This window comes from Canis lupus, chromosome 19, assembly GCF_048164855.1.
Source record: "Canis lupus baileyi chromosome 19, mCanLup2.hap1, whole genome shotgun sequence".
In the NCBI taxonomy this organism is placed as follows: domain Eukaryota; kingdom Metazoa; phylum Chordata; class Mammalia; order Carnivora; family Canidae; genus Canis; species Canis lupus.
Genome location: NC_132856.1, coordinates 56,946,359 through 56,964,779, shown reverse-complemented (window position 1 = coordinate 56,964,779; position 18,421 = coordinate 56,946,359). Strand labels below are relative to the sequence as shown.

Genomic DNA, 18,421 nt, shown 5'->3' with positions numbered 1-18,421 from the left:
CCCCAGGCTCCCTCAGTGGTAGGTCACTACAGCCCGATCCTGCTCTCATGTGGGCTGGGAGGAAACACGCAGTGCCCGGTGGGGCCCGCTCTTCCTCACCACATCTGAGAACAGCCAGGGACTCCCTTGAGCTTGTGGTGCGGAGGGCCTGTTCCCCACTGGCTGGGCCCTGCGTGGCTGTGGCACCTCGGAGGACAGGAGGGTGGATGGTGACCACCGCCCACTCTCTGCAGGCTCCCGGGCCCCACCCAGATGCTCGGAGCCTGAGTCACTAGCAGTGGTCCCATAATGGCTGCCATTGTGAAACCTATCCCGCGCCTCTCTGGGGCCAGCATGAAGCCCAGCCCCAGGCCAGGCCGGAACGTTCTCCAAAACCCTGCCCTAGTCCAGGCGTTAGCCTGCGCCCTAGCTCCCACCAGGTGAGATCCAGGACCTGGTGGCGGCCTGCTGGTGGTAGCCTCTGGAGGTGAGCTCCCTATCGCCCAATTCCTGACACCTTCCAGCTCTTTTCAAGACTGGCTCCTGAGCTCTGCTCTGCCATGCCCACCTAGGCTCCTCGCCTGCTTGGCCTGGCGCTGCCTGCATGGTGGGCCTCAGGGTAGTGCTCAGTGACTGTGTCCACAAAGGGCCCAGAGTGGGGTCTCTCCTGGGCAGCTGTGTGTCAACGCCCAGGACACCAGGTACCTGCTGGTGAGTGTGGCTGCTCTGTGGCACCTCTGAGCAATGAGGCTCCTATCTTCTTCAACAGCCTTATCAAGATTCTGTGGGCCTATCCCAGGATCTACTGCTCATTAGTTACCCTTGGATGACGGAGGAGTTTTAGTGCCAGCACCTCAATCCAGCCTCAGAACACCTCCAGCAGCTAGAAGTTCCCTCTCTTCTCTCTACTGGTACCTCTTCTGGAAACTGCATGACTGGACTCACACCATACGTTTGGCCTGACTGATATTACCCCCATACTACTTTTGGGAAAAGCATGCTCTACCAACCCAGATGGCAGGCACTCCAGGATGGGGCAGGAATCAGTGGCTCCGTGCGCCCTAAATTTAGGCTGCAGAGATGGGTACTGCTGGGGAGGGAGCAAGAGGCCCTGCTCCTGGACGCCTCCCTGCATGCCCGACCCCCTCCTGCTGCTTTCTGGCTACTCTCCAGGCATATATCCCACCTGGCCTTTGAATGATCATATTTGCAATGACATGTCTGCAAGTGACTGCATTGGGCAGACAGCGCGACCTGTCATAGGCTCCTGCATTGATTAGTAGTGGAGCCGCATGGGGAGATGGCACTACCTGTGACTTGGGCACCTGGAAGGTGAGCAAACCTGGAACACAGCTGGATCTTCACCCACATGACTTCCATGCACAAATGTTGGCCTGTGGGCATTCATAATAAAGACCAATTGCGGGAGAGGCTATTCTTTCAAAGCCTGGTGTTATCATTCCAGACCTTGGCCATCTTTGGAGAGAAGCAAGGAATCTGACACTCGGGAGAGAAAGAGCAAATGCAGTGGAACTAGTCCGAGAAAGGACTGAGGAAATGCCGCATGCCATGAGCCAGAGGACAGCTGCTCCAGGAGTCAGGTGGAACTCAGGCAGGAGAAGTTTCTTTTACGGTACGCGGGTGAAAGGCGGCTGCCTGCACTGGCGTGCATGTCCCAGGAGGCCTCTTGGTGGTAGTTGCAGAAGCAGTTCAAATCCTGAGGAGTGGGACGAAGCCAACAGCAGACCTCCCAACTGAGATGACTCCGCAGAGAAACCTGACCAACACCCGTGACACGGAAAATGAAAGGACCAATCTGCAGGCTCAGTGACCTGGGCAGACAATCTGCTTTGACGACTTAAAGATTTAAGAGAAAATAAGAGGAGGAGGAGGAGGAGGAGAAAGCCGGCATAGAGGAGCCAGGAGGAAGGGAGATGTGCCGGGCCACTCAGGGCCTCACTGTCCCAGATGGTGCTACACGTCTTCCCACTCCAGCGTCCTGCATCTTGTCCAGCTGCCTCATGCATGGGTGGCCACTGGCGGTCCTCGAGGACCTCCTCCCAGGTTAACATCAGAAGTCACTTGACCTCTCCTGGTCCAGGCTCCCCCCAACCCCTGTGTCTGCGGAGCTGACTGGTCGCTGCCTATCTGTGGGTGCTGGGACAGCATTTCCCACGCCAGGCTACAGAGGTATATGTGAGCCCCAGGCCAGGCACGGAGGGAGAGGTTGCTGCTAGGCCTTGATGGAGTGCCATGGTGAATGGCACACAAGAGGTGACTGAGACACAGGCCCAAGGGCGAAGAGGGCCTTGAGGGTCCGGCCCAGCCACTTGCTATGGCCCTACACTAGCTGTCCTAAGGATCTGGGCCAGCCAACAGGCCTCTGGCTCTCAAGTGTGAGCACTGCTGCCTCCAGTTAGCAAGGGCTGTCAGGATAGGGGTCAATAGGCCTGTACCAGCAAACTACTACATTGCCAGATGAATTGTGTATAAAGTGGGAGGGGATACAGAAGGGGCATGAAAGTCTGTCCTGGACTTGGGGAGCACCCCTCTGGCAAGGGAGAGGAGGATGTCTGATAGAAAAGCAATGCAAAAAAAAAAAAAAAAAAAAAAAAAAAAAAAGCAGTGCAGAAAACAATATGGTAAGAATCACAAAGGAGGTGTAAATATGCCCAAAGGGCAACAGGACATGGCTCCCAGCTGGATGAGCCACAAAGCCAGTGCTATCTGAGCTGAACCTGAAAGGGCAGGGTCCCAACTGGCAGAGCCAGGCCAGGTGGGCAGACAGAGTTCTGGATGAGATGCAGGTTTGGGGCACAAGGGCTCCATTCCTGGGCTATTACATGCCAGGCACTGGGTAGGTACATACATCCTATCTACTCAATGAGGGTGCAGGGACCAGCAGGCCCATTTCAAGGATGAGGAAACTGAGGGGTCAGAGGCCATGGAGCTGTAAGTGGAGGGCATGAGTGCTGTACCCAGACGTGTCCGACTTGCCAGTCCACCTGTGCTGTGTCCTATGCTGGAGGATAGGTCAGCGACAGGATGTGGGTGAAGCCTGGGGCCTACAGGGCCTCTGAGGGCTGTGGGGAGGTGTCAGAATGCTGTGTGTACAACGCCTGGACATGGGAGGCCCCAAGAGCCAACAGCTGATGATCCTGGGCAGAGCTGAGAAATTTCTGAGCCAGAGTGACAGCATAGGGAGGGGAGGGGAAGGGCCTGAGGAAAGACATGCTCCCTCCAGATCCCTTCCAACTCCACCCGCCCTCCCTGCCGCCTCCTAACATCTGGAGGGCTTGGAGCCAAACGCTGCAAAGCAAACCCCTCTAGTTTCCATCACGGTCTTCTGTCTCGTGACTCAGAGTCCACGGCACAGGCAGAGCTGAGGCTTGGCTGCTGCCCTACTGAATACGAGGCTGCTGGCCTTCCTGCAGCTGTCCCTCCACTGCCTGTGCTCCTGGGCCCCCACTTTAGGGGCACTGGCAGACACACCAGCTGGCATTCTCTTTGGTTAATGGGGCTCTCTTTCTGGAAGGGCAAGGTGAGCTGAGCACACTTCTGGGGAGGTAATGTGTGTGGTGCACTGGCTGCCCCCCAAGAAGCCTCCTCCTCTTGAGGTCTCCATCCCTACCCAGGAACCTTCCGGGGCCCCTGGCATCACCAAGATACTCAGGACAATTTCCAAAGCCAGGGCCCCTGTGAGTTGCTTGAGGATGAGCTGCTTGCTGACTGAGGTGGAGTTCCCACGTGGCTCTGAGAGCAAAGGCCACGAGACGTGGGGCTGGGCCATGGCTCTGGGGGTGAGGAGGAGGTGCCAGTGAAGTAGAGGCCAGAGAAACATCATCTGAGCCCAAACAGACCTTCATACCCCTCCTGGGAGGAACCGGAGGATGTGAAGGAGACAGGTTAGCAAAAGACTGAAGGCTCTTGGCACGGAGCGAGACATTTCATCTGTCACAGGTCCTCCGTAAATATGTGAGCTGACTGAGAGAATAAGTCACCACTCCTTTTGTTAAACCCCAGAGAGGTTCTGACAAGTCAGAACTTCCTTTTTTTTTTTTTTTCTTTTAAAGATTTTATTTATTCATGAGAGGCAGAGAGAGAGACAGAGAGACAGAGAGTTCTGCCCAAGTCAGAACTTCCTAAGGCATATTGAGGGATTCTGAAATTTCCCCAGATTTGCTGGTACCCTTGTCATGTCTCAGGGCACACTTTCCTCTCCTCCTAGCCATTGAAACTAAATGTTTTCTTTCCTTTTTTAAAAAAATTTATGCTTTAATTTATTATTTTTTAACTTTTTATATTTTTAAAATTTTTTTTATTTTTTAAATTTTATTTTACTTTTGGGCAGCCCAGGTGCCCAGCGGTTTAGCGCTGCCTTCAGCCCAGGGCATGATTCTGAAGACCCAGGATCAAGTCTCATGTCAGGCTCCCTGCATGGAGCCTGCTTCTCCCTCTGCTTGTGTCTCTGTGTGTGTCTCATGAATAAATAAATAAAATCTTTTAAAAAATTCTTTTATTTTACTTTATTTTTAAATTTTTTATTATTTTATTATTTTTATTTACTTAAAAAAAAATTTTTAACTAAATGTTTTCTAAAAAGCAGCTTTGCAAAAAGGCACAGTGGAAATGATCCACCAGGAAAAGTCTGCTGGGGCCCCTGGGAGGCTCAGTCAGTCAAGTGTCTGCCTTTGGCTCAGGGCATGATCCTAGGGTCCTGGGATGGAACCCCATATTGGGCTCCCTGCTCGGTAGGGAGTCTGCTTCTCCCTCTCCCTCTGCTGCTCCCTGTCTATGCTCTCTCTCTCTCAAATAAAATCTCATATATATATATATATATATATATATATATATATATATATATATATATAAAAATAAAAGAAAAATCTTCTTAAGTTATGTTTCACACAGAAACTCCAAGTTGGGCGTCTCCACCACCAGATCAGGCCCCAAGAGGCAGACACGCACCCTGGACACACTTCCACATGTGGTACAGCTGGGGTTCACTGGGAACCCAGTTTTGGCACCAAAGGATCATGGCTTCTGAAACCCTAAGCCACAGGGGCTGTGGTGGAATAGATGCTGGCTCAGAAGCAGAAGCCGGAGGTCCCCCAGACTGCAGGGACGTGCCGGCTGCTGGTCCTCTAGCCAGAGTGAGCCTGGCTGTCGTCTGGGGAGAGAGCCAGAAAGCTGTGGAGAGGAGCCTGGCATGGGGGCCTTGGTCAGACCTGGCCTCTTGCCGCCTAAACCCCGTGGTCTTCTGTGACCTGCAGGACTGGTCGTTCAGGTCACATCTCAGGCTAGCTCAAGGTTTCCACATCCCTGCACAAATGAAGCTCAGGGCGGCTTGGCTCCTGGCTCCTTGAGATGAAGGATGGAACTCTGGGCTGGCACGGGAAGATAAACGCTTTGCTGTCTGGAAGGCAGCGAGCTGAACACCACATGAAGTCCCAGCTGCTGCTTCCCTGCCTGGCACATGTTGTTCAAATGCCGAGGGGAACACTCAAATGGGAAAATCCCTTAAAGTCACCTGTTTGGCTTAATCCAAAAATCTGAGCTGGCTATGGCAAGGGCACCGGGAACAAACCAGGAAGTGACCACTGGAAAGAAGTGACTTTAGAAGGAAGTGGCGAGGCAGGCGGGGGACTATCACCCAGTGGCTTTCAAGGACAGAGTGGTGAGCCAGATGACAAAGCTGTGTGTTGCCATTGCAGAGATATGACAGGGATGCAGCTCAAAAGTGCTCTTAAAGAGCTGACCTCTGCTTTTGCAATGCAAGTCCGAGTCCTGGTAGTGAGAGGCTCCCACTGGGCAGATACTGAGAGTTGCCCTTTCAGGTCTGGGCTGAAAAGAACTTTTCTTCACTGACAGCAGAGTCTGCAGACCTGCGCTAGTGCCTGGTTCAGCGGTGTTCCCTGCAGCTGTCACACGGTTCGCCTGATGAGGCCTACAACACTTAAGGATCTGTCACAAGGGCCCTGTGTTCCTCTGAAGCCCTCCACATGCCTGAACCAGGCCGGCCCCCACCCTGGCTCGGACTTTCCTCGTTCCTCCCGAGGCCTTGTTCCTGCCTACTGTTCAGAACCCTCCATGAGTCAAGTTGGGGCCTGCCACAATCTCCTGCCACCTACCCTGTTTGCACTGCAGCCCCCAGGATCGCTCCCTTCCCCCTGGCCCCCTGTCCACCACTCAAGCCTAGTCCCTGCATGGAGTCAGAGGTCTTGGCTTCAGTGCAACTTCCTGTTAGAGTCCCTGAAGCCTGTCAAAGCTCTTCCTGTTCTAACTCTGCTTGCCATGGATCCCACGTCTGTCCCTGGCTGACCACAAGCTCCCCGGGTGCAGGGACCCCGTGTGTCTGGCTTTCTGGCCCAACCCAGCACACTGCGTGGGTTTGATGGCTACCATCTGACTGGCTGGCCCAAGCCCCACCTGCAAAGGGCAGGCTCAAGATGAGGCCTTTTCTCACCTCCCAGGGTGTGGCTAACAAAACGCAGGCACAGTGGTATGGGAGGACCTGACGCTGGGAAAGATCTGTTGCACAGAAGGCCTCGGAGGAACAGTGAGGGGCTGAGCAGACAAAGGCAGTTGCAAGGTACCACTTCTTGTTGCTCTAGTCCCAGTTACCAGAAGTTATGGAGCACACCTCAGCCCTCTCTGTTGGAGGGAAGTGCCTTGTTCCTCCCCGCAGGGTGACTCAGCAGTCCTAGGAGATGGGGTAACCAAGAGCTCACCCTGCCTGGCCCCAGCTCCACGTGAATGGTGTGAGGAGAGGGCAGGCGGGCCAGCACTGGCCACAGGCAGGGATTTCCCCTCACACTCCATCTGGCCAGCAACCAGGGACTGAGCACCCTCCCCAGTGGCCTAAGGTCCCAGGCCCAGCTCCTCTGGGGGAGCCTCCCGGTGTCCAATCAATGAAATGGAGTGTTGGCCCAGGTTCAACTGTAAAGATCGGCAAACCTGGGATTTTCACAAAAGTGCCAAGTTCCCCCAAACTTAACAGAACTGGTCCCTGCTTTCATCAATGGTTAACCAACTGCCTAGTTGATCTCAGAGAATCTGGGGGAAGAGGTGAAACCTGCTGGGTATTGAAGATAACCACCTTCTAGCTCTGAAGCACTTATCACTTGCAGAAGGAGGCAGCACAGCAGCAGCTGAGAAGGGGTCATGCAGCCCAGATGCAGGTCCTGTGGTCTTGCTCCCCTGACCCCAAGAGGGAGGGAGAGAGCTGCTTAAGACCTCCAGCAGCCGCCTGGCCCAGCTGTAGCCTGGGCAGGTATCCTCACTTTATAAATGGCATAGCTAAAGCCCCAAGAGATGATGTACCTTGCCCAGGGCCAGAAGGTACAATGCGCAGGTGCAGGGGTAATGGGGGGTGCGCATGTGTGTGACCAAGCCAGGCAGGAGTCCCAAAATAGTTAAATCCAACCCAACTCCAGAGGCTGTCGCTGAACTTCTATAGCTTGTTTCCTCATTTTCAGAGGCTAGCTGGTGTCAGGGTGCTGGGAGATGAGGGAGCTGACTAATAATGAGCATGGGTCTGGAGACTGCAGCTAGCACTTGCGGTGGGCTGCAAACCCCAGCCCTCCCATCAACGAGTGTGGGGCCACATCTCAGGCCCTGTAAGTGGGTGGTCAGGAGGACCTTACCTGCTCCTGGACGCCAGGCCAAGAACCCAAGTTTAAAGGAGGGCAGCCACCCAAGACTACTTTGAGTTAACTACACTGGCCCAGACGCCAGAGACCTGAAGTCTAGGGCTGGCTTTGCCCTGAGCCTTCTGGAACTCCACACGATATCCATGGCTCAGGGCTGACATGAGGCCAAAGCTCCTGGAACATTACAGAGCCTGTGTGAATACCAAGGGGGCACCAGACTGGAGCTGTTCAGGGGACCCACCAGTCTCCCTCTTGCAGACCTCTGCCTGCGGCATGGTGCTGCTAACTTGGAAAGAATTGGACAGGACCTCTCTCTCACCTTCCTGCTGACTGCGGCTTGGCCCAGAACATATCCCAGGAAAGTGATGAATCTGGGCAGCACCAGACTGTGGTGGTGGTGGTGAGGGGGTGACAAGCCATAAAGCTCATTCTGTCTCCTTCCAGGACAGGTGGAAGGAACAATACCTGCCGTGCAGAGGACTCAGCTGGGCCTGATCCCAGCTGGCGTCCCTGGCTGTATAGATGGCTTTTACCAATGACTGAGATGCCAACAAGTACTTTTAAGGCTCATCTCCCTGGAAGAGATCACACCTAGGAATCATGGTAGGGCTAAAATGCCAGGGTATATATTGTTCTCCTATGTTTTATCTTTTGATCTTGGGGATGAGGCAATAGGACTGCATGTTATACAACTCGGAAAGTCTATTTCAGATGAAACTCATAAAAAGAAACACCCAACCTACAAATAAATGTAATAAATCCCCCCCCGCCCCCAAGTCTTGCCTGGCTGGGCAGCGCCAGCTCTGCATCAGTGTGTGTGCCATACGGCGGCTGCCAGCTGCCGGTCCACAGCCAGGGTGGCAGAGCACGAATGTGTTCCTCATTCGTGCAGAGATGATAAGGGCATTCTGCAAACTCATCTGGTATCAATGGCAGAACTGATGTGAGAATAGCCCTTTGGGAAAAGGCCCTCTGCTCTGAGGCTTGGAAATCTGCTTGGCCTCTGGAAGGCACTGACACAATGTCCATATCAAACACTGTGAGCACAGCCCACCACACAAAGGCCAGGCACCCAGGCGCAGGTCTCAATGAGGGGTGACATGTACCCCAACCATGACAAGCTACAGTGGCCCACTGATCAATCTAAAAGCCCAGAGCCCTTGCCACCTGAAATACAGATGCCACCTCTCCTGTCTCTAAGACCCTTTCCATTTTTAAAGCTGCCTCTTCCAAGAAGCCCTCCTGATTCTCTACCACCTGCCTCCTTAACTGGATAGGAGTGACATGGCCACTGGCCACGTCTCCCATCACATCACTGGTACCTCCTCTCTCAAGTCCCTGCCCACTTCGGACCTCACCTTGGACCAGGCTCAAGTGGGCTGTGCTTTCTATTCTGTGAAGTCAACTGCCTCATTCCTACCTCCTTATGGTCTTCCACCCACTGGACTGTGAACTTGAAGTGAGCAACCCCATCCCTGATAGGAAGCACTTTGATATGACTCCATACAGCACTGTATGGTGGCTACGCTCTAAGAGGGCAGCAGACTCAGGAGCTGGCCGGATGGCAGCACCCCTCCGTACCCACAACTTCCTTTTGTTGCCTGCTTGTGGGAAATCCAGGTGAGGCTGGCACTCTGGCTGGAGGCTACCAGTCCAATTTCCCTGCTCTCCACCCAAGGTCTTCCCACAGCTGATTCCCTCACCAGAGAGCAAAGGGTTGAGTTAATTTGCAAAGAAAAAAAACCTGAGGAAGCCAGGCCCAGGCCGGTTAGTATCCAGAGGACCTGCCCTGCCACCAACCTCCACCCCCCTCACCCCCAGAGTGGGATGGTTTCTCAATGACAGGAACCCCCGTGAAAGCAACAAATCTGTGGTTTGGGAGGACACAGGAGAGGAAGGCTGACAGCAAACAGGCTCTAAAGGCCAAAGAGAAATGTGCTCGATTGGAGCTGGGGAGCGTGGGGCAGGCAGAGCTCAGACTTGGAGCTCCTTTAGACAGCTCCAGGCAGCAGCTCTGAGTGGGCGCTGAGGAATGTACCATCACCTGACTCTTGCTCGCCTGTCATATCAGGGTGGTGATAACAAGCTTGGCTGACGGGTGACTCATGGCCATGGTGGCCTATGGCCACCAAGACCAATCTCTTCAGGAGTGGCTACATAAGCACCCGGGCAGGTGCTGACCCCAGGACAGCACGTGGCAAGCAGGAGAAGGTAAACTGGTCAAACCAAGGCCTGCTGTGGGTTAATGCTACGCACTGTGAGTGGGTCGTGTGCGAAATGCCAACATTCTGTCACCTTGCCTGGCCACTCCTCCACCCACACACACCCCACTTGTCCAGGGGCACCCACCTATCGAAACCGCAGTCAGTCTTGGAAAGCCACAGCTGGAAGGAGTCTAGTCTCAGAATCACTGTCCAGCCACCTCAACACAGATGAGGCCCAGGAGGAGGGAGCTGTCAGGGTCAAGTAGGCAGTTCCCGTGGTCACAGAGGCAAATGGCCCCTACTTCCCCAGCTGCCACCCACCCTGTAGTGAACAGAGCAGGTGGGCCTATCCTTCCTCACATGTGTGCGCACGCACGCGCGCGCGCACACACACACACACACACACACACACACACACTCTGCTGTCAGCACTCATGCCCCAGCACTGGGTGAGCACCCAGACCTTTGAGGTTCCCAGAGATGCTGCTGCAGACCACAGATGCAAAAGTACAGTTCTTGGGGGCCCTTTCTCCTCCCTCAGGGCTCATCTTCATGCCAGCGATGCCACTTGGGACAGCCTTGCTCCACCTCCTCACCCCTACTCCCCAGTCCAAGGCTCTCCGTCCCAAACATGAACCTCCGGTCAGCAGTGAGGCTACTGTGAGGAGCTGGGAGGACAGCATGGGACTGGGTCCCAGTAGATGCTTGCGCAACCAGTATTTGTTGAGATAATAGATACATGTTGGGCCTGCACACCCTGCTCTCCAGGAGCTCCTGGGAGGGCTCTCTCAACTGAAACAAGCACCGCCTCCGCCTACCAGGCCATGACTTTATGAAAGAACACAGACTCAGCTGAGCCTCAGTTTCCTCAACTGTAAGACGGGAAGTAGGGATGACATGCTGCGGGACTCGAGTGTGAATGTGCTTTAGAACTCACAGACTAGGGGTGTCTGGGTGGCTCAGTCAGTTAAGCGTCTGCCTTCAGCTCAGGTCATGATCTCAGTCCTGGGATCAAGCCCTGAGTCAAGTTGGGCTCCCTGCTCAGTGGGGAATCTGCTTCTCCCTTTCCCTCTGACCCTCTACCCTGCTCATGTGCACACGCTCTCTCCCTCTCTCAAATAAATAAATACTTAAAAAAAAAAAAAAAAACCCCACAGACTACAGGTATGCACCTGTTGCTCACTGCAGAACAAGTCACCCGAGGAAAGGAGGCGAGAAGTGCCATGTGCAGGCAGCTGGGGCAAACATCCTACAACTTGGGCAAGGTCCAGCAGCAGGATCTGCCAGGTGGCCCACACAACAGGGTGAAAGACTTCCAGGGGAGCCCTCCTGAGGGATCAGTGCCTCCTCCCCCGACCACATGACCACACATAGCCAGGCAGCTGTGTCCACAGCAGGCTGACCTGCTAATTCTTTTTTGCAACAGAAACTCCAAGAGATCAGTAATGGGACCTCGACTCCATAAAGCTCTCAGGACTAGGAATATATGTTGGTGGGCGGCTTTGATAAACAATCTCGATGCTCTATTTGGGGGAAAGAGAACAAGGCATAGAGATGAAACAACTTGGTCTGAAGGAAGATGGCGGGTAGGAAACCCCTAGTGGAGAGTAGCTGCTGTCACACAACAGCTACTGTGTCATGACCCAGCTACTCCAATCTCCAGGCTGCCCCTCTTCCCACTTTCACCCAGCCACCATGGTGGCTTGTTGGCCAACCCTCAACGCCTCTCGAGCAGATGTCTACCCTCCATCCTGGCTAATAGGATTCCTAACCCTCAGCCTCCCCACCCGAGATGCCCGTTCTCCCCATCCTTCAGATGGCGCTGGTGTGGGCATGGATTCCTGAATGCAGCAATGAAACTCTATGAATGAGAGTCCACCCCCACAAGCTGGGGAAGGGGGACGGCTATGCTATTCTGACTCACGGTACTCCTCAGCAATGCTTTTTTATGTTTTGCAGGAGAAAAGCAACCCTGTCTTCCAATCTGGCTGCCTTTCTCCCTAGGCCTTCCTACTCTCTTGTCACCCCTGTGATACATGTTGCTGCTTCTTAAGCTAGGAGCCGTGAAAGTACTCAAATCCCTCTCCACCTTGTGATGCTGATCTAGCAGCCAGGGCTGCCTCCACTTCCCCAGAAGGACAGAACTCACCAACAGAATGTGTATGACTCCTGGATAAGTGGGGGAAAGAGTACAAAAGGGCAAGCCAGCAGCCCTGAGGCTCCAGCACTTGCTCTAGCTGCCTGCCTAGGAAACCCTGTATGCTTTTTTGCTTTCCTCCTCCCATGGCCAAATGCGAAGCCAGAGTCTAGGGTCATCCTGGGAATCATCCCTTGTTCCTCCTTGCAGGCGCTTGTCATAGGACCCTGTGTTACTGAATCAGCCCTGTTCCACTTAGTCAGCACCTGTGTTTGGGATACTCTTCTGCTTGGAGTTGATCTGCTCTGTCGGAAGGGGGATGAACATTTGGGGTCAAAGTCAGAAGTCCAGATCCCCCCACCCCTTTGAAAAGGTTGCCCTATTCATTCAACAACTATTTATTATTATATACAATGAGTATAACAGAGGAACAAAAGATTAGTAAAATCATAGGCAAAAAAGATTAATAGCAGGGTCTAAGCTAAGGGACCTATACGGAGAAGTCACTTCCTCCCTGTGGGGAAGAGAACCAGGGACAGTTCACAAAGATGACCCTGAACTTGGCTTTGAAGGATGAATTGATGCAGAAAGGAGAAAGGGACATGATGTGAGGAAAGGCAGAGACAAGGGGTCACGGGATCTGCACCAGCGCAGACGATGCTGGTTGAGGGCTGGCATGGAAACAAATGCCCAGGATGGGGTTCTGAAATGTCTCTCTGAGAGATGTGGGGAGTTGTTAAGCAAAGAGTATCTGATGTCAGTCTCCAGGCTTCATGATGGGAAGAAAGGGACCTTCAGGCTCGAGAACCGCCAAGCTCCTTCTATCCAGTTAACAGGAGCCAGAGCAGGTCGAGATCCCACCACAGTATTTCCTGTGATGTGCTGCCCTGAGGTGTAGATGCACAGCAGTGTTTTTTGCATAAAACCTGAACAGAGAGCCAGTTTTCAAATTCACGTTAAACAATGGTAATGGAGATTTCCTATCAATCCATCAGCTTTTAAGTCACCAAGGTGGGATCCAGGAACCAGGGACTGACTTCTGCAGAGCTTCAGATTCATTTCACGGAACCCTTTAATTGAAGATGGCCATGGGGGATGTGCTCTTAGGATGGTGACCCAACAGTGACCCAGAAGTTGACTTGGCAAGTGAACCGATCCTATTTTCTTGCTGACGCCGGCTATTAAGTTGGAGGCAAGAGCTAACGGGGGATAAAACATGTGTACATGTGTGCATACACCCACCCCTTTAAGAAGGAGCTCTAAACCTTTCTATCAGGACAAGACTTTAAGACAGGGCAGACCTGTGGCTGCCATAACAAATTACTACAAGCTCAGCGACAAAACACAAATTTCCCAAACAACACAAAACATTACAAACCTGATATTAAAACAACGAAAAAAATAAATCTTGCCTCTCCTGGCTTCTAGAGCAGCCCCCATTCTTTGGCTGTGGCATGGCCTGTCCTCAAAGTCAGTGATGCAGACCTGCCACGCTCCCTTCCCCTGACCCCCTGCTCAGCAGTCATACTTCCCTCTCACCACAGAGGGGACAGGAACCTGCCTTTAAGTGCCCTGATCACTAGACAGGGCCTACCAGGTTAATTCCGAGGGATCTCTGCATCTCCAGGTCCACACACACTCTGGCTCCCATCGGCAAGGCCCCTGCGCCAAGGCAGCACATTCACAGGAACTGCTGGCAGGTCTCACCACTCATTCATAGCTGTTCTGTTCTAGAAAGTCACTGCGAACACTCAACTGTTGAACATGGAACCACTTCTCGTGGGAGAAACAATGGGGTTTGGTTCTTGTGAGCCTCTGGTCACAGCCAATCAATACCTAACACCTCATGTTACATGCATTTCTATCTAAATACACCTTATATAATACATGCTATTGACTCGTCTATACTGAATTCGGCCAGCAGCGCCGTAATCCCTTCCTGAAGGAAGCTCATCTGATACGTGGGTTTCCTGCCTAAGGCACAACATGGCCTTCCTGCACTCAGGAACATAAGCTGGCACCATAGCTCTGCTTGGGGTCATTTCAAACAGCAAAATCACCCACAAAAAGCACAAAGATGCAAAAAAAACCATGGCACTTAAAGTATACTGCAAGGACACTGTTTAATAGTCTGGGCTGACACATCTCAGCTGGGAACATCGGGAGACTCAAAATTCTTTGCTGCTCTGCAAATCTGCAAATGACTGCAAAGTGCTCTGAGTATTGATTTGGGGGCTACAAATAAATAGTAGCAAACAGGTGAAAGTTCATGCACAGAATCTCCAATCAGGGAGCTCTGACTGCATATGCCAGTGCAAGCGGCCCTTCATGACAAGGCTGGATGCCAGGTGCTTTCTGCAAAAAGCTCTCCTCACTGTGGAGAGCAGAACCGAAAACACAGCTATTGAGGAACTGACAGGCTGATGAGTAAATGAATTCTGTGAGGAGGACACAGGGCAGATGGAGGGTTCTGGGTGCTGCCTGTGGCTGCAGGTTTCCCCAGGGTTTATCCCTGGTCCGTGAGCCCCCTGGACCACCCCCAACCAACTGTGCCTGCGGACCCTCTGCCCACCCACTCAGAGTCCTGGCTGAGGCCCCCAGGCAGGCAGCAGAACACACTTGAAATATCACCCTTAGGAGTGTTCAGACACAGGACTCCCCCAGCTTCGGCTGGACTTTAGGTCATGCAAATTGAATACAATGTGTTTTTTTTTTTTCCAGACTGGTACCAGGGAAAACCTAGACTGTTATATTAAACAAAGTGTAAGTCTGGAAAACCTCTCAGACACATCCCAAGGGGGACATCTACAAGAGTGCTCACTGCCACACAGTTTGAAAGAGCCAAGACCTGGAAACATCCTCAATCCCCACTGGCGGGGGTTGGATAAGTGCCCTGCTGTATAGTCACACCGGGGAAGGCTATCCAGCTAAGCAATGAAACTAGGGCTACATGCATTCGTGTAAACGGGAAACACTAACGGTACTGAACAAAAGAGCAGCTTACACCAACAACCACACAACAGACAGCATTTAGAGGGGTAAACCTGCAAAACAAGATTGCACACTTTTTGGTGATAATTCATGTGCAGTAAAGTTGTAAATCAGGGAGAGGCTTTGCCTGTGACTGCACTGCTCTTAGGGAAGCTCTTGTGGGCATGTGGCTATTTCTTTGTTTCTTTTCCTATGTCTGAACCACTTGATGATACACCAACAACAGCAGTGATGCAACACAAGACACGGTTTATACACAACCTTATCTATTCACATGTAACTCAGCAGCTAGATAATGGTTATTGACAATACATAACATGGTGTGTGATTCCATGTAGCCAATCAATGCAACCATGTTAATAGTGAGGACATAAGGATGTGATTAACGATAAAGAACGCTAATAACAGCAGTAATCACCTTATCACGGCGCCTGAGAAGTGACGTGCCCTCTACAGCACCCCAGCACTGACTGCCTCCGGGCCTGGTGACCGCCCTGGTAGCTACTCAAGTGACCTCTGCAAGAAGGTCAACCCTGTGGGCTCTGCTGCAAAGCCAAACGGACTTTTAGACTCCAGAAGCACAATGGAGGCAGTTGGGCAAAAGGACTTTCTCCCTGCCCCCCTGACCAAGTACACTTTCCTCCTGAGTTGCAAACACTCCTCTGGTCTCTGCAGCTTTCCACCTAAGACTCCCAAGCCCACTTGTATTGAGGTGGTAGAGAGGCTTCACTCAACAGAAGGGGCTTGTCAGTGCCTCCTGCCCATCCTGAGCTGAAGCTGTGGAAGCTGTGGGAAGCACAGGCAGGATCAAACACTCAGGTGCCCCTGAGGCTGCTGGAGAGAAAGGAACCTTGCATGGAGCCGGACACAAATGCCTTAGACTTCTCCGCTATGAAGACATTCCATGCCAAAGCTGGGAGAGAACCGCATCTGGATTTGGATGTCCAGGACCTCACAGCCCACCTTGATGTGGGGCATCACTTGCACATGTTTCAGGGCCCTGACCCAGACACCCACTCGATGGTCAGTGGGGAGCTACAGCAGCTCCTATGTTCCACAAAGATGGGGAAACGTTGCCTTGCGCAGAGGAGAAAGCAGCAAGAGACTAACCCACAGCAAAGGTTCTCAAATCTCAGGACCTAAGGGTCAACCCTAGACCAGGATTCAAGGATGGAGAAACCTCACCCCAACCCTCAGCTGCCCTCTTCTGAACCACAAAGGCTGGCCTTCAAGGGCCAGCACTGGGCAATGGACTCTGATGGACGCCTGCCCATCTGCCCCCAGAAAAGGAACAGGAAGCTCCCAGTTTCCTTCCTAGAAGGGTTTCTTAAGAATGTGGGTCTCTGCTCAATCCTGAGGCTGAGGTTCAAAATGACAGTTCATCATTCAATCATTGCACTTTAGAAAAAATTGGGCTGGATGGAGGGGCACTAGTGAAAGATAAGTGAATTATGGTCCAACGTGATGTCTGTGGACTCCCTGAGAGTATCAACTGAACTGTGACCTTACTGTCATGCTAATCCAAAGCCAAAGGGACAATCTCTGAGCTTTGATTTCTTATTTTTTTAAAAGATTTTATTTATTTATTCATGACACAGAGAGAGAGAGAGAGAGAGAGAGAGAGAGAGGCAGAGACACAGGCAGAGGGAGAAGCAGGCTCCATGCAGGGAGCCTGACATGGGACTCCATCCAGGGTCTCCAGGATCAGGCCCTGGGCTGAAGGCGGCGCCAAACCGCTGAGCCACCTGGCGGCCCTGATTTCTTATTTTTAAACCCGTTGGACCTGTTTCTGATGGAGGGCTGTTAGCCCCTCTACTTCCCTAGAGTTCTGCCTAGGCTAAGCAGAAGCCACCCCCAGGGACATTGTAGGAGGCCACTATCACTGTCACTGGACTGCCCCACTCCCACTCTCAGAAGGAGCCCACCATTTCTGACAATTTGGTCAGTAAGCCATGGCCCAGGGAACCCCAGGCCTGTCACAAGCCACCAGGCAGCCCTGCTTTGTCAGGAGCTCAGGTTTGATGAGAAGAAAAGCACATTCTGGTGTGAGGACGTGTTTGGCGTGTGGCATGTGGGCAGGAGAGCACTGGGGTGCACTGGTCAGATGCCCAGAGGACAGAGAAGTCTTTCCAGTGAGTGGCCACAGGAGAAGGCGAGGATAAAGAGACATACAAACAAGGCTTTAAAGGGCAAGCAGGAAGTGGACAGAGAGACCAGTTGGGGTGCAGAAAATGAGGCACAAGGTACACGGTAGTACAAGGTAGCCTGCTGGGCAGGCAGACCGGTCAGACTGGAGCCGTCAGACTGGAGGGTGCCACCCATGAAGGGAAGGGGTAGGATTTAAAATTGGGACCAGGCGGAACTCCAGGAGGTCCTGAATGCCAGGTCAGCTGGGGATGTTTACACTTCCCACCCATCCCAGGCTCTGCTTCCTTTAGGCCTGCTGACCCTACAGCTCTGGCATCTGCACCCACAACCCATGATGCAACCATTTGCTCACTAGTGTGCAAATGTCCATCCATCCAATACCAACAGTTCCAAAACAGGCCAGGGGCTGGGCTCAACTGGGCACACAATAATAGCAGAACCACACGGGCCTGGCCTACAAAGACTTAGGATCCGGCGACAAAGATGTCAATCTCCATTCTCGATTGGAAAAGCAGCTATAAGAGAGTCTGAGAGGTGGAGAGACAGAGGCTCTGAGTGCCTCAGAGGCTGGGGAGACACATGAAGAGGCTGAAGGGACACTGAAAGGTGAACTGATGTTTGCCAGGCCAAGGGGAGGCAAGGTTGCTGGAGCCGGGAGAACAGCCCCGCGTCCTCTCCGACACTCAGACACTCTGTGGATACCTCGCATGGTTCTGCTAGGACAGTACTCCCTAGACTGGGAGCCCTGCTGGGCTAGTAGCTGCTGGGTCTGTGGTCTCCGTGACGCCACTGGAGGTGCTCGATTCCCAGGTGTGGACCTCTGAGCAGCTGGGCAGTGACCCGATGCTGAGTCAAGTCCTTCGGAGGAAATCACAGTCTATTTTCCTGCTGTGGTTGGGAATCTCCGCGTGACCCCGTTCTCTGGGCTCAGTCAGCAGGTTTTTTTCTAGGAGCTGAACGGAAAAGGAAGATGGAGCTGTCCTCTGGGATCCTGCATTCGTTCGTTCGTGGAACCCTGGTTACTGCCTAACAGGAAATGAGCGGAAATGTACCCAAACTGCAGTGCTCAGTAGAAGCAGCTGCCAAATCCAGCCCTGTGAGCGGCTGGGGGGGGTGAGGGGGTAGGACAAGGCAAGGCAGGGAGGAAGGGGAGGGGGAGGGAGAGGAGAGAGGAAAGATGAGGGAAGACAGAAACCAGCTGCTGCCAATCTGACACACTCCTCCATCCAGCTTGCCAGGAACAGCTTTGAAAAAGAACCAGAAAAAGCTGCCCCTAACACTTCACCAGGCAGGAAAAGCCATTAGGGTTT

The 18,421-nt window shown here is 52.8% G+C and overlaps 1 protein-coding gene across 1 annotated transcript in view; it reads right to left on the bottom strand.

Moving 5' to 3' along the window:
* The window catches only part of SH3GL1 (SH3 domain containing GRB2 like 1, endophilin A2), a 31,975-nt gene that overhangs the window by 7,783 nt on the left and 5,771 nt on the right, over positions 1-18,421 (bottom strand). The gene's annotated exons all lie outside the window — the stretch shown is intronic.